The following is a 16,044-nucleotide window of genomic DNA, read 5'->3' as shown; positions in this document are numbered from 1 at the left end:
TCACTGTAGCAACACGAAAGATCTCCGTGGACCACAAATCAACTCGAGATGAGAGGTTAGTCCCTGGCTTCGACTCCAGAGGAATACCACCTTACAACAAGCACCTCAAGAGGAGGCTTCTCTCAGCTCTAGGTATGTGAGAGGGACCCTGAGTTTTCGGCCTCAAGTGGAATGGACACCGCGATGCCCTGACTCGAAATAAGGCTGGATATCCCTGCAGTGACTTGAATGCAGGCTCGTCTTGCATTTCCCAAGACGAAAGGATGTCTGAATCCCCTGTGGAGACCACAGAAGAAGACCTAGTCCCCACCTCATCGCGACCGGAGGCCTCACATCCTTTGAAAACTCCAGAGGTACGCGAAGATCAGTGCCTCCAAAGGAGACGATGCCTGACTCCTCGTGAAACTTGATAGGAGTCCCAGGATTCCTGTGGCACGTGGAAAGGGACCCTTGGTCTCCCGCCTCAGCTGGAGAGGCGTCCCAATTGCCCTGCCAAGCCTCGAGGAGAATCCCGAGTTGTCCCTCACAACTAGGCAGGAGTCTGACGTGGCTGAACAAACACGTGTGTAGAAGGGCCATCCCTGTCGTAACTCGAGAATATATCCCAGGTTCCCACCGCAACTCGAGAAAAACCATGAGACTTCCCCCTCGCCGCGAGATGAGGCCCGATTCCCCTGCACTGCGTGCAGAGCAATTCCGTGTTGCACATCACACATGAAAGGAGCCTTGATTTCCTTGATGGCACTCCAGAGAAACCCCAAGAACACTGTTTCAAGGTTGAGGGATCCTGAGGTCACTGTAGCAACAGGAAAGTGCTCCGTGGACCAAAAATCAACTAGAGATGAGAGGTTAGTCCCTCGCTTCGACTCCAGAGGAATACCACCTTACCACAAGCACCTCAAGAGGAGGCTTCTCTCAGCTCTAGGTATGTGAGAGGGACCCTGAGTTTGCGGCCTCAAGTGGAATGGAGATCGCGATGCCCTGAGTCGAGATAAGGCCGGATATCCCTGCAGTGACTTGAATGCAGGCTCGTCTTGCATCTCCCAAGACAAAAGGATGTCTGAATCCCCTGTGGAGACCACAGAGAAAGAACTAGTTCCCCACCTCATCACGACCGGAGGCCTCACATCCTTTGAAAACTCCAGAGGTACGCGGAGATCAGTGCCTCCAAAGGAGACGATGCCTGACTCCTCGTGAAACTTGATAGGAGTCCCAGGATTCCTGTGGCACGTGGAAAGGGACACTTGGTCTCCCGCCTCACTGGAGAGGCGTCCCAATTGCCCTGCCAAGCCTCGAGGAGAATCCCGAGTTGTCCCTCGCAACTAGGCAGGAGTCCTGACGTCGCTGAACAAACACGTGGGTGGAAGGGCCATCTCCGTCAGAACATGGGAATATACCCCAGGTTCCCGCCGCAACTCAAGAAAAACCATGAGACTTCCCCCTCACCGCGAGATGAGGCCCGATTCCCATGCCATGCGTGCAGAGCATTCCGTGTTGCACATTACACATGAAAGGAGCCTTGATTTCCTTGATGGCACTCCAGAGAAACCCCAAGAACAGTGTTTCAAGGCTAGAGCGATCCTGAGGTCACTGTAGTAACACGAAAGAGCTCCGTGGACCAAGAATCAACTCGAGATGTGAGGTTAGTCCCTGGCGTCGATTCCAGGGGAATACGACCTTACCACAAGCACCTCAAGAGGAGGCTTCTCTCAGCTCTAGGTATGTGAGAGGGACCCTGAGTTTGCGGCCGTAAGTGGAATGGACACCGCGATGCCCTGACTCGAAATAAGGCCGGATATCCCTGCAGTGACTTGAATGCAGGAGCGTCTTGCATCTCCCAAGACGAAAGGATGTCTGAATCCCCTGTGGAGACCTCAGAGAAAGACCTAGTTCCCCACCTCATCACGACCGGAGGCCTCACATCCTTTGAAAACTCCAGAGGTACGCAGAGATCAGTGCCTCCAGAGGAGACGATGCCTGACTCCTCGTGAAACTTGATTGGAGTCCCAGGATTCCTGTGGCACGTGGAAAGGGACCCTTGGTCTCGTGCCTCAGCTGGAGAGGCGTCCCAATTGCCCTGCCAAGCCTCGAGGAGAATCCCAAGTTGTCCCTCGCAACTAGGCAGGAGTCCTGACGTCGCTGAAGAAACACGTGTGTGGAAGGGCCATCCCCGTCGTAACTCGAGAATATTCCCCAGGTTCCCGCCGCAACTCGAGAAAAACCATGAGACTTCCCCCTCGCCGCGAGATGAGGCCCGATTCCCCTGCACGGAACGCAGAGCAATTCCGTGTTGCACATCAAACATGAAAGGAGCCTTGATTTCCTTGATGGCACTCCAGAGAAACCCCAAGAACACTGTTTCAAGGTTGAGGGATCCTGAGGTCACTGTAGCAACACGAAAGAGCTCCGTGGACCAAAAATCAACTCGAGATGAGAGGTTAGTCCCTCGATTCGACTCCAGAGGAATACCACCTTACCACAAGCAACTCAAGAGGAGGCTTCTCTCAGCTCTAGGTATGTGAGAGGGACCCTGAGTTTACGGCCTCAAGTGGAATGGAGACCGCGATTCCCTGTCTCGAAATAAGGCAGGATATCCCTGCAGTGACTTGAATGCAGGCTCGTCTTGCATCTCCCAAGACGAAAGGATGTCTGAATCCCCTGTGGAGACCACAGAGAAAGACCTAGTTCCCCACCTCATCGCGACCGGAGGCCTCACATCCTTTGAAAACTCCAGAGGTACGCAGAGATCAGTGCCTCCAAAGGAGACGATGCCTGACTCCTCGTGAAACTTGATAGGAGTCCCAGGATTCCTGTGGCACGTGGAAAGGGACCCTTGGTCTCCCGCCTCAGCTGGAGAGGCGTCCCAATTGCCCTGCCAAGCCTCGAGGAGAATCCCGAGTTGTCCCTCGCAACTAGGCAGGAGTCCTGCCGTCGCTGAAGAAACACGTGTGTGGAAGGGCCTTCCCCGTCGTAACTCGAGAGTATACCCCAGGTTCCCGCCGCAACTGGAGAAAAACCATGAGACTTCCCCCTCGCCGCGAGATGAGGCCCGATTCCCCTGCACTGCGTGCAGAGCAATTCCGTGTTGCACATCACACATGAAAGGAGCCTTGATTTCCTAGATGGCACTCCAGAGAAACCCCAAGAACACTGTTTCAAGGCTAGAGGGATCCTGAGGTCACGGTAGCAACATGAAAGAGCTCCGTGGACCAAAAATCAACTCGAGATGAGAGGTTAGTCCCTGGCTTCGACTCCAGAGGAATACCACCTTACCACAAGCACCTCAAGAGGAGGCTTCTCTCAGCTCTATGTATGTGAGAGGGACCCTGAGTTTGCGGCCTCAAGTGGAATGGAGACCGCGATGCCCTGACTCGAAATAAGGCCGGATATCCCTGCAGTGACTTGAATGCAGGCTCGTCTTGCATCTCCCAAGACGAAAGGATGTCTGAATCCCCTGTGGAGACCACAGAGAAAGACCTAGTTCCCCACCTCATCGCGACCGGAGGCCTCACATCCTTTGAAAACTCCAGAGGGACGCGGAGATCAGTGCCTCCAAAGGAGACGATGCCTGACTCCTCGTGAAACTTGATAGGAGTCCCAGGATTCCTGTGGCACATGGAAAGGGACCCTTGGTTTCCCGCCTCAAATGGAGAGGTGTCCCAATTGCCCTGCTAAGCCTCGAGGAGAATCCCGAATTGTCCCTCGCAACTAGGCAGGAGTCCTGACGTCGCTGAACAAACACGTGTGTGGAAGGGCCATCCCCGTCGTAACTCGAGAATATACCCCAGGTTCCCGCCGCAACTCGAGAAAAACCATGAGACTTCCCCCTCGCCGGGAGATGAGGCTCGATTCCCCTGCACTGCGAGCAGAGCAATTCCGTGTTGCACATCACACATGAAAGGAGCCTTGATTTCCTTGATTGCACTCCAGAGAAACCCCAAGAACACTGTTTCAAGGCTACAGGGATCCTGAGGTCACTGTAGCAACACGAAAGAGCTCCGTGGACCAAAAATCAACTCGAGATGAGAGGTTAGTCCCCGGCTTCGACTCCAGAGGAATACCACCTTACCACAAGCACCTCAAGAGAAGGCTTCTCTCAGCTCTAGGTATGTGAGAGGGACCCTGAGTTTGCGGCCTCAAGTGGAATGGACACCGTGATGCCCTGACTCGAAATAAGGCCGGATATCCCTGCAGTGACTTGAATGCAGGCTCGTCTTGCATCTCCCAAGACGAAAGGATGTCTAAATCCCCTGTGGAGACCACAGAGAAAAACCTAGTTCCCCACATCATCGCGACCGGAGGCCTCACATCCTTTGAAAACTCCAGAGGTATGCGGAGGTCAGTGCCTCCAAAGGAGCCGATGCGTGACTCCTCGTCAAACTTGATAGGAGTCCCAGGATTCCTGTGGCACGTGGAAAGGGACACTTGCTCTCCCGCCTCAGCTGGAGAGGCGTCCCAATTGCCCTGCCACGCCTCGAGCAGAATCCCGAGTTGTCCCTCGCAAATAGGCAGGAGTCCTGACGTCGCTGAACAAACACGTGGGTGGAAGGGCCATCCCCGTCGTAACTCGAGAATATACCCCAGGTTCCCGCCGCAACTCGAGAAAAACCATGAGACTTCCCCCTCGCCGCGAGATGAGGCCCGATTCCCCTGCACTGCGTGCAGAGCAATTCCGTGTTTCACATCACACATGAAAGGAGCCTTGATTTCCTTGATTGCACTCCAGAGAAACCCCAAGAACACTCTTTAAAGGCTAGAGGGATCCTGAGGTCAGTGTAGCAACACGAAAGAGCTCCGTGGACCAAAAATCAACTCGAGATGAGAGGTTCGTCCCTGGCTTCGACTCCAGACGAATACCACCTTACCACAAGCACCTCAAGAGGAGGCTTCTCTCAGCTCTGGGTATGTGAGAGGGACCCTGAGTTTGCGGCCTCAAGTGGAATGGACACCGCGATGCCCTGACTCGAAATCAGGCCGGATATCCCTGCAGTGACTTGAATGCAGGCTTGTCTTTCATCTCCCATGACGAAAGGATATCTGAATCCCATTGGAGACCACAGAGAAAGACCTAGTTCCCCTCCTCATCGTGACCGGAGGCCTCACATCCTTTGAAAACTCCAGAGGTACGCGGAGATCAGTGCCACCAAAGGAGACGATGCCTGACTCCTCGTGAAACTTGAGAGGAGTCCCAGGATTCCTGTGGCACATGGAAAGGGACCCTTGGTCTCCTGCCTCAGCTGGAGAGGCATCCCAATTCCCCTGCCAGGGCTCGAGGAGAATCCCGAATTGTCCCTCGCAACTAGGCAGGAGTCCTGACGTCGCTGAACAAACACGTGTGTGGAAGGGCCATCCCCGTCGTAACTCGAGAATATACCCCAGGTTCCCGCCGCAACTCGAGAAAAACCATGAGACTTCCTCCTCACTGCGAGATGAGGCCCGATTCCCCTGCACTGCGTGCAGAGCAATTCCGTGTTTCACATCACACATGAAAGGAGCCTTGATTTCCTTGATGGCAATCCAGAGAAACCTGAAGAACACTGTTTTAAGGATAGAGGGATCCTGAGGTCACTGAGGCAACACGAAAGAACTCTGTGAACCAAAAATCAACTCGAGAAGAGAGGTTAGTCCCTGGCTTCGACTCCAGAGGAATACCACCTTACCACAAGCACCTCAAGAGGAGGCTTCTCTCAGCTCTAGGTATGTGAGAGGGACCCTGAGTTTGCGGCCGCAAGTGGAATGGACACTGCGATGCCCTGACTCGAAATAAGGCCGGATATCCCTGCAGTGATTGATTGCAGGCTCGTCCTTCATTTCCCTAGAAGAAAGGATGTCTGAAACCCTTTGGAGACCACAGAGAAAGACCAAGTCCCCCACCTCATCGCGACCTGAGGCCTCACATCCTTTGAAAACTCCAGAGGGACGCGGAGATCAGTGCCTCCAAAGGAGACGTTGCCTGACTCTTCGTGAAACTTGATAGGAGTCCCAGGATTCCTGTGGCACATGGAAAGGGACCCTTGGTTTCCCGCCTCAAATGGAGAGGTGTCCCAATTGCCCTGCTAAGCCTCGAGGAGAATCCCGAATTGTCCCTCGCAACTAGGCAGGAGTCCTGACGTCGCTGAACAAACACGTGTGTGGAAGGGCCATCCCCGTCGTAACTCGAGAATATACCCCAGGTTCCCGCCGCAACTCGAGAAAAACCATGAGACTTCCCCCTCGCCGCGAGATGAGGCCCGATTCCCCTGCACTGCGTGTAGAGCAATTCCGTGTTGCACATCACACATGAAAGGAGCCTTGATTTCCTTGATGGCACTCCAGAGAAACCCCAAGAACACTGTTTCAAGGCTAGAGGGATCCTGAGGTAACTGTAGCAACACGAAAGAGCTCCGTGGACCAAGAATCAACTCGAGATGAGACGTTAGTCCCTGGCGTCGATTCCAGGGGAATACGACCTTACCACAAGCACCTCAAGAGGAGGCTTCTCTCAGCTCTAGGTATGTGAGAGGGACCCTGAGTTTGCGGCCGCAAGTGGAATGGACACCGCGATGCCCTGACTCGAAATAAGGCCGGATATCCCTGCAGTGATTGAATGCAGGCTCGTCCTTCATTTCCCTAGAAGAAAGGATGTCTGAAACCCTTTGGAGACCACAGAGAAAGACCAAGTCCCTCACCTCATCGCGACCGGAGGCCTCACATCCTTTGAAAACTCCAGAGGGACGCGGAGATCAGTGCCTCCAAAGGAGACGTTGCCTGACTCTTCGTGAAACTTGATAGGAGTCCCAGGATTCCTGTGGCACATGGAAAGGGAGACTTGGTTTCCCGCCTCAAATGGAGGGGTGTCCCAATTGCCCTGCTAAGCCTCGAGGAGAATCCCGAGTTGTCCCTCGCAACTAGGCAGGAGTCCTGACGTGGCTGAACAAACACGTGGTTGGAAGAGCCATTCCTGTCGTAACTCGAGAATATACTCCAGGTTCCCGCCGCAACTCGAGAAAAACCATGAGACTTCCCCCTCGCCGCGAGATGAGGCCCGATTCCCCTGCACTGCGTGCAGAGCAATTCCGTGTTGCACATCACACATGAAAGGAGCCTTGATTTCCTTGATGGCACTCCAGAGAAAACCCAAGAACACTGTTTCAAGGCTAGAGGGATCCTGAGGTCACTGGAGCAACAAGAAAGAGCTCCGTGGACCAAAAATCAACTCGAGATGAGAGGTTAGTCCCTAACTTCGACTCCAGAGGAATACCACCTTACCACAAGCACCTCAAGAGGAGGCTTCTCTCAGCTCTAGGTATGTGAGAGGGACCCTGATTTTGCGGCCTCAAGTGGAATGGACACTGCGATGCCCTGACGCGAAATAAGGCCGGATATCCCTGCAGTGACTTGAATGCAGGCTCGTCTTGCATCTCCCAAGAAGAAAGGATGTCTGAATCCCCTGCGGAGACAACAGAGAAAGACCTAGTCCCCCACCTCATGGCGACCGGAGGCCTCACATCCTTTGAAAATTCCAGAGGGACGCGGAGATCAGTGCCTCCAATGGAGACGATGCCTGACTCCTCGTGAAACTTGATAGGAGTCCCAGGATTCCTGTGGCACGTGGAAAGGGACCCTTGGTCTCCCGACTCAGCTGGAGAGGAGTCCCAAATGCCCTGCCAAGCCTCGAGGAGAATCCCGAGTTGTCCCTCGCAACTAGGCAGGAGTCCTGACGTCACTGAACAAACACGTGTGTGGAAGGGCCATCCCCGTCGTAACTCGAGAATATACCCCAGGTTCCCGCCGCAACTCGAGAAAAACCATGTGACTTCCCCCTCACCACGAGATGAGGCCCGATTCCCCTGCACTGCGTGCAGAGCAATTCCGTGTTGCACAACACACATGAAAGGATCCTTGATTTCCTTGATGGCAATCCAGAGAAACCCCAAGAACACTGTTTCAAGGCTAGAGGAATCCTGATGTCACTGTAGCAACATTATAGAGCTCCGTGGACCAAAAATCAACTCGAGATGAGAGATTAGTCCCTGGCTTCGACTCCAGAGGAATTCCACCTTACCCCATCACCTCAAGAGGAGGTTTCTCTCAGCTCTAGGTATGTGAGAGGGTCCCTGAGTTTGCGGCCTCAAGTGGAATGGACACCGCGATGCCCTGACTCGAAATCAGGCAGGATATCCCTTCAGTGACTTGAATGCAGGCTCGTCTTGCATCTCCCAAGATGAAAGGATGTCTGAATCCCCTGTGGAGACCACAGAGAAAACCTAGTTCTCCACTTCATCGCAACCGGAGGCCTCACATCCTTAGAAAATTCCAGAGGTACGCGGAGATCAATGCCTCCAAAGGAAACGATGCCTGACTCCTCGTGAAACTTGATAGGAGTCCCAGGATTCCTGTGGCACGTGGAAAGGGACCCTTGGTCTCCCGCCTCAGCTGGAGAGGCGTCCCAATTGCCCTGCCAAGCCTCGAGGAGAATCCCGAGTTGTCCCTGGCAACTAGGCAGGAGTCCTGCCGTCGCTGAACAAACACGTGTGTGGAAGGGCCATCCCCGTCGTAACTCGAGAATATACCCCAGGTTCCCGCCGCAACTCGAGAAAAACCGTGAGACTTCCTCCTCACTGCGAGATGAGGCCCGATTCCCCTGCACTGCGTGCAGAGCAATTCCGTGTTTCACATCACACATGAAAGGAGCCTTGATTTCCTTGATGGCAATCCAGAGAAACCCCAAGAACACTGTTTTAAGGATAGAGGGATCCTGAGGTCACTGAGGCAACACGAAAGAACTCTGTGAACCAAAAATCAACTCGAGAAGAGAGGTTAGTCCCTGGCTTCGACTCCAGAGGAATACCACCTTACCACAAGCACCTCAAGAGGAGGCTTCTCTCAGCTCTAGGTATGTGAGAGGGACCCTGAGTTTGCGGCCGCAAGTGGAATGGACACCGCGATGCCCTGACTCGAAATAAGGCCAGATATCCCTGCAGTGACTTGAATGCAGGCTCGTCCTTCATTTCCCAAGAAAAAAGGATGTCTGAATAACCCTTTGGAGACCACAGAGAAAGACCTAGTTCCCCACCTCATCGCGACCGGAGGCCTCACATCCTTTGAAAACTCCAGAGGGATGCGGAGATCAGTGCCTCCAAAGGAGACGATGCCTAACTCCTCGTGAAACCTGATAGGTGTCCCAGGATTCCTGTGTCACGTGGAAAGGGACCGTTGGTCTCCTGCCTCAGCTGGAGAGGCGTCCCAATTGCTTTGCCAAGCCTTGAGGAAAATCCCGAGTTGTCCCTCGCAACTAGGCAGGAGTCCTGACGTCGCTGAACAAACACGTGTGTGGAAGGGCCATCCCCGTCGTAACTCGAGAATATACCCCAGGTTCCCGCCGCAACTCGAGAAAAACCATGAGACTTCTCCCTCGCCGCGAGATGAGGCCCGATTCCCCTGCACTGCGTGCAGAGCAATTCCGTGTTGCACATCACACATGAAAGGAGCCTTGATTTCCTTGATGGCACTCCAGAGAAACCCCAAGAACACTGTTTCAAGGCTAGAGGGATCCTGAGGTCACTGTAGCAACACGAAACAGATCCGTGGACCAAGAATCAACTCGAGATGAGAGGTTAGTCCCTGGCGTCGATTACAGGGGAATACGACCTTACCACAAGCACCTCAAAGGAGGCTTCTCTCAGCTCTAGGTATGTGAGAGGGACCCTGAGTTTGCGGCCGCAAGTGGAATGGACACCGCGATGCCCTGACTCGAAATAAGGCCGGATATCCCTGCAGTGATTGAATGCAGGCTCGTCCTTCATTTCCCTAGAAGAAAGGATGTCAGAAACCCTTTGGAGACCACAGAGAAAGACCTAGTTCCCCACCTCATCGCGACCGGAGGCCTCACATCCTTTGAAAACTCCAGAGGGACGCGGAGATCAGTGCCTCCAAAGGAGACGATGCCTGACTCCTCGTGAAACTTGATAGGAGTCCCAGGATTCCTGTGGCACGTGGAAAGGGACGCTTGGTCTCCCGCCTCAGCTGGAGAGGCGTCCCAATTGCCCTGCCAAGCCTCGAGGAGAATCCCGAGTTGTCCCTCGCAACTAGGCAGGAGTCCTGACGTCGCTGAACAAACACGTGTGTGGAAGGGCCATCCCCGTCGTAACTCGAGAATATACCCCAGGTTCCCGCCGCAACTCGAGAAAAACCATGAGACTTCCCCCTCGCCGGGAGATGAGGCTCGATTCCCCTGCACTGCGAGCAGAGCAATTCAGTGTTGCACATCACACATGAAAGGAGCCTTGATTTCCTTGATTGCACTCCAGAGAAACCCCAAGAACACTGTTTCAAGGCTACAGGGATCCTGAGGTCACTGTAGCAACACGAAAGAGCTCCGTGGACCAAAAATCAACTCGAGATGAGAGGTTAGTCCCCGGCTTCGACTCCAGAGGAATACCACCTTACCACAAGCACCTCAAGAGAAGGCTTCTCTCAGCTCTAGGTATGTGAGAGGGACCCTGAGTTTGCGGCCTCAAGTGGAATGGACACCGTGATGCCCTGACTCGAAATAAGGCCGGATATCCCTGCAGTGACTTGAATGCAGGCTCGTCTTGCATCTCCCAAGACGAAAGGATGTCTAAATCCCCTGTGGAGACCACAGAGAAAAACCTAGTTCCCCACATCATCGCGACCGGAGGCCTCACATCCTTTGAAAACTCCAGAGGTATGCGGAGGTCAGTGCCTCCAAAGGAGCCGATGCGTGACTCCTCGTCAAACTTGATAGGAGTCCCAGGATTCCTGTGGCACGTGGAAAGGGACACTTGCTCTCCCGCCTCAGCTGGAGAGGCGTCCCAATTGCCCTGCCACGCCTCGAGCAGAATCCCGAGTTGTCCCTCGCAAATAGGCAGGAGTCCTGACGTCGCTGAACAAACACGTGGGTGGAAGGGCCATCCCCGTCGTAACTCGAGAATATACCCCAGGTTCCCGCCGCAACTCGAGAAAAACCATGAGACTTCCCCCTCGCCGCGAGATGAGGCCCGATTCCCCTGCACTGCGTGCAGAGCAATTCCGTGTTTCACATCACACATGAAAGGAGCCTTGATTTCCTTGATTGCACTCCAGAGAAACCCCAAGAACACTGTTTCAAGGCTAGAGGCATCCTGAGGTCACTGTAGCAACACGAAAGAGCTCCGTGGACCACAAATCAACTCGAGATGAGAGGTTCGTCCCTGGCTTCGACTCCAGACGAATACCACCTTACCACAAGCACCTCAAGAGGAGGCTTCTCTCAGCTCTGGGTATGTGAGAGGGACCCTGAGTTTGCGGCCTCAAGTGGAATGGACACCGCGATGCCCTGACTCGAAATCAGGCCGGATATCCCTGCAGTGACTTGAATGCAGGCTTGTCTTTCATCTCCCATGACGAAAGGATATCTGAATCCCATTTGAGACCACAGAGAAAGACCTAGTTCCCCTCCTCATCGTGACCGGAGGCCTCACATCCTTTGAAAACTCCAGAGGTACGCGGAGATCAGTGCCACCAAAGGAGACGATGCCTGACTCCTCGTGAAACTTGAGAGGAGTCCCAGGATTCCTGTGGCACATGGAAAGGGACCCTTGGTCTCCTGCCTCAGCTGGAGAGGCATCCCAATTCCCCTACCAGGGCTCGAGGAGAATCCCGAATTGTCCCTCGCAACTAGGCAGGAGTCCTGACGTCGCTGAACAAACACGTGTGTGGAAGGGCCATCCCCGTCGTAACTCGAGAATATACCCCAGGTTCCCGCCGCAACTCGAGAAAAACCATGAGACTTCCTCCTCACTGCGAGATGAGGCCCGATTCCCCTGCACTGCGTGCAGAGCAATTCCGTGTTTCACATCACACATGAAAGGAGCCTTGATTTCCTTGATGGCAATCCAGAGAAACCCGAAGAACACTGTTTTAAGGATAGAGGGATCCTGAGGTCACTGAGGCAATACGAAAGAACTCTGTGAACCAAAAATCAACTCGAGAAGAGAGGTTAGTCCCTGGCTTCGACTCCAGAGGAATACCACCTTACCACAAGCACCTCAAGAGGAGGCTTCTCTCAGCTCTAGGTATGTGAGAGGGACCCTGAGTTTGCGGCTGCAAGTGGAATGGACACCGCGATGCCCTGACTCGAAATAAGGCCGGATATCCCTGCAGTGATTGACTGCAGGCTCGTCCTTCATTTCCCTAGAAGAAAGGATGTCTGAAACCCTTTGGAGACCACAGAGAAAGACCAAGTCCCCCACCTCATCGCGACCTGAGGCCTCACATCCTTTGAAAACTCCAGAGGGACGCGGAGATCAGTGCCTCCAAAGGAGACGTTGCCTGACTCTTCGTGAAACTTGATAGGAGTCCCAGGATTCCTGTGGCACATGGAAAGGGACCCTTGGTTTCCCGCCTCAAATGGAGAGGTGTCCCAATTGCCCTGCTAAGCCTCGAGGAGAATCCCGAATTGTCCCTCGCAACTAGGCAGGAGTCCTGACGTCGCTGAACAAACACGTGTGTGGAAGGGCCATCCCCGTCGTAACTCGAGAATATACCCCAGGTTCCCGCCGCAACTCGAGAAAAACCATGAGACTTCCCCCTCGCCGGGAGATGAGGCTCGATTCCCCTGCACTGCGAGCAGAGCAATTCCGTGTTGCACATCACACATGAAAGGAGCCTTGATTTCCTTGATTGCACTCCAGAGAAACCCCAAGAACACTGTTTCAAGGCTACAGGGATCCTGAGGTCACTGTAGCAACACGAAAGAGCTCCGTGGACCAAAAATCAACTCGAGATGAGAGGTTAGTCCCCGGCTTCGACTCCAGAGGAATACCACCTTACCACAAGCACCTCAAGAGAAGGCTTCTCTCAGCTCTAGGTATGTGAGAGGGACCCTGAGTTTGCGGCCTCAAGTGGAATGGACACCGTGATGCCCTGACTCGAAATAAGGCCGGATATCCCTGCAGTGACTTGAATGCAGGCTCGTCTTGCATCTCCCAAGACGAAAGGATGTCTAAATCCCCTGTGGAGACCACAGAGAAAAACCTAGTTCCCCACATCATCGCGACCGGAGGCCTCACATCCTTTGAAAACTCCAGAGGTATGCGGAGGTCAGTGCCTCCAAAGGAGCCGATGCGTGACTCCTCGTCAAACTTGATAGGAGTCCCAGGATTCCTGTGGCACGTGGAAAGGGACACTTGCTCTCCCGCCTCAGCTGGAGAGGCGTCCCAATTGCCCTGCCACGCCTCGAGCAGAATCCCGAGTTGTCCCTCGCAAATAGGCAGGAGTCCTGACGTCGCTGAACAAACACGTGGGTGGAAGGGCCATCCCCGTCGTAACTCGAGAATATACCCCAGGTTCCCGCCGCAACTCGAGAAAAACCATGAGACTTCCCCCTCGCCGCGAGATGAGGCCCGATTCCCCTGCACTGCGTGCAGAGCAATTCCGTGTTTCACATCACACATGAAAGGAGCCTTGATTTCCTTGATTGCACTCCAGAGAAACCCCAAGAACACTCTTTAAAGGCTAGAGGGATCCTGAGGTCAGTGTAGCAACACGAAAGAGCTCCGTGGACCAAAAATCAACTCGAGATGAGAGGTTCGTCCCTGGCTTCGACTCCAGACGAATACCACCTTACCACAAGCACCTCAAGAGGAGGCTTCTCTCAGCTCTGGGTATGTGAGAGGGACCCTGAGTTTGCGGCCTCAAGTGGAATGGACACCGCGATGCCCTGACTCGAAATCAGGCCGGATATCCCTGCAGTGACTTGAATGCAGGCTTGTCTTTCATCTCCCATGACGAAAGGATATCTGAATCCCATTGGAGACCACAGAGAAAGACCTAGTTCCCCTCCTCATCGTGACCGGAGGCCTCACATCCTTTGAAAACTCCAGAGGTACGCGGAGATCAGTGCCACCAAAGGAGACGATGCCTGACTCCTCGTGAAACTTGAGAGGAGTCCCAGGATTCCTGTGGCACATGGAAAGGGACCCTTGGTCTCCTGCCTCAGCTGGAGAGGCATCCCAATTCCCCTGCCAGGGCTCGAGGAGAATCCCGAATTGTCCCTCGCAACTAGGCAGGAGTCCTGACGTCGCTGAACAAACACGTGTGTGGAAGGGCCATCCCCGTCGTAACTCGAGAATATACCCCAGGTTCCCGCCGCAACTCGAGAAAAACCATGAGACTTCCTCCTCACTGCGAGATGAGGCCCGATTCCCCTGCACTGCGTGCAGAGCAATTCCGTGTTTCACATCACACATGAAAGGAGCCTTGATTTCCTTGATGGCAATCCAGAGAAACCTGAAGAACACTGTTTTAAGGATAGAGGGATCCTGAGGTCACTGAGGCAACACGAAAGAACTCTGTGAACCAAAAATCAACTCGAGAAGAGAGGTTAGTCCCTGGCTTCGACTCCAGAGGAATACCACCTTACCACAAGCACCTCAAGAGGAGGCTTCTCTCAGCTCTAGGTATGTGAGAGGGACCCTGAGTTTGCGGCCGCAAGTGGAATGGACACTGCGATGCCCTGACTCGAAATAAGGCCGGATATCCCTGCAGTGATTGATTGCAGGCTCGTCCTTCATTTCCCTAGAAGAAAGGATGTCTGAAACCCTTTGGAGACCACAGAGAAAGACCAAGTCCCCCACCTCATCGCGACCTGAGGCCTCACATCCTTTGAAAACTCCAGAGGGACGCGGAGATCAGTGCCTCCAAAGGAGACGTTGCCTGACTCTTCGTGAAACTTGATAGGAGTCCCAGGATTCCTGTGGCACATGGAAAGGGACCCTTGGTTTCCCGCCTCAAATGGAGAGGTGTCCCAATTGCCCTGCTAAGCCTCGAGGAGAATCCCGAATTGTCCCTCGCAACTAGGCAGGAGTCCTGACGTCGCTGAACAAACACGTGTGTGGAAGGGCCATCCCCGTCGTAACTCGAGAATATACCCCAGGTTCCCGCCGCAACTCGAGAAAAACCATGAGACTTCCCCCTCGCCGCGAGATGAGGCCCGATTCCCCTGCACTGCGTGTAGAGCAATTCCGTGTTGCACATCACACATGAAAGGAGCCTTGATTTCCTTGATGGCACTCCAGAGAAACCCCAAGAACACTGTTTCAAGGCTAGAGGGATCCTGAGGTAACTGTAGCAACACGAAAGAGCTCCGTGGACCAAGAATCAACTCGAGATGAGACGTTAGTCCCTGGCGTCGATTCCAGGGGAATACGACCTTACCACAAGCACCTCAAGAGGAGGCTTCTCTCAGCTCTAGGTATGTGAGAGGGACCCTGAGTTTGCGGCCGCAAGTGGAATGGACACCGCGATGCCCTGACTCGAAATAAGGCCGGATATCCCTGCAGTGATTGAATGCAGGCTCGTCCTTCATTTCCCTAGAAGAAAGGATGTCTGAAACCCTTTGGAGACCACAGAGAAAGACCAAGTCCCTCACCTCATCGCGACCGGAGGCCTCACATCCTTTGAAAACTCCAGAGGGACGCGGAGATCAGTGCCTCCAAAGGAGACGTTGCCTGACTCTTCGTGAAACTTGATAGGAGTCCCAGGATTCCTGTGGCACATGGAAAGGGAGACTTGGTTTCCCGCCTCAAATGGAGAGGTGTCCCAATTGCCCTGCTAAGCCTCGAGGAGAATCCCGAGTTGTCCCTCGCAACTAGGCAGGAGTCCTGACGTGGCTGAACAAACACGTGGTTGGAAGAGCCATTCCTGTCGTAACTCGAGAATATACTCCAGGTTCCCGCCGCAACTCGAGAAAAACCATGAGACTTCCCCCTCGCCGCGAGATGAGGCCCGATTCCCCTGCACTGCGTGCAGAGCAATTCCGTGTTGCACATCACACATGAAAGGAGCCTTGATTTCCTTGATGGCACTCCAGAGAAAACCCAAGAACACTGTTTCAAGGCTAGAGGGATCCTGAGGTCACTGGAGCAACAAGAAAGAGCTCCGTGGACCAAAAATCAACTCGAGATGAGAGGTTAGTCCCTAACTTCGACTCCAGAGGAATACCACCTTACCACAAGCACCTCAAGAGGAGGCTTCTCTCAGCTCTAGGTATGTGAGAGGGAC

This window comes from Cervus elaphus, chromosome 1 (genome assembly GCF_910594005.1).
Source record: "Cervus elaphus chromosome 1, mCerEla1.1, whole genome shotgun sequence".
Taxonomy (NCBI): Eukaryota; Metazoa; Chordata; class Mammalia; order Artiodactyla; family Cervidae; genus Cervus; species Cervus elaphus.
Note: the sequence above shows the minus strand (reverse complement) of the source record.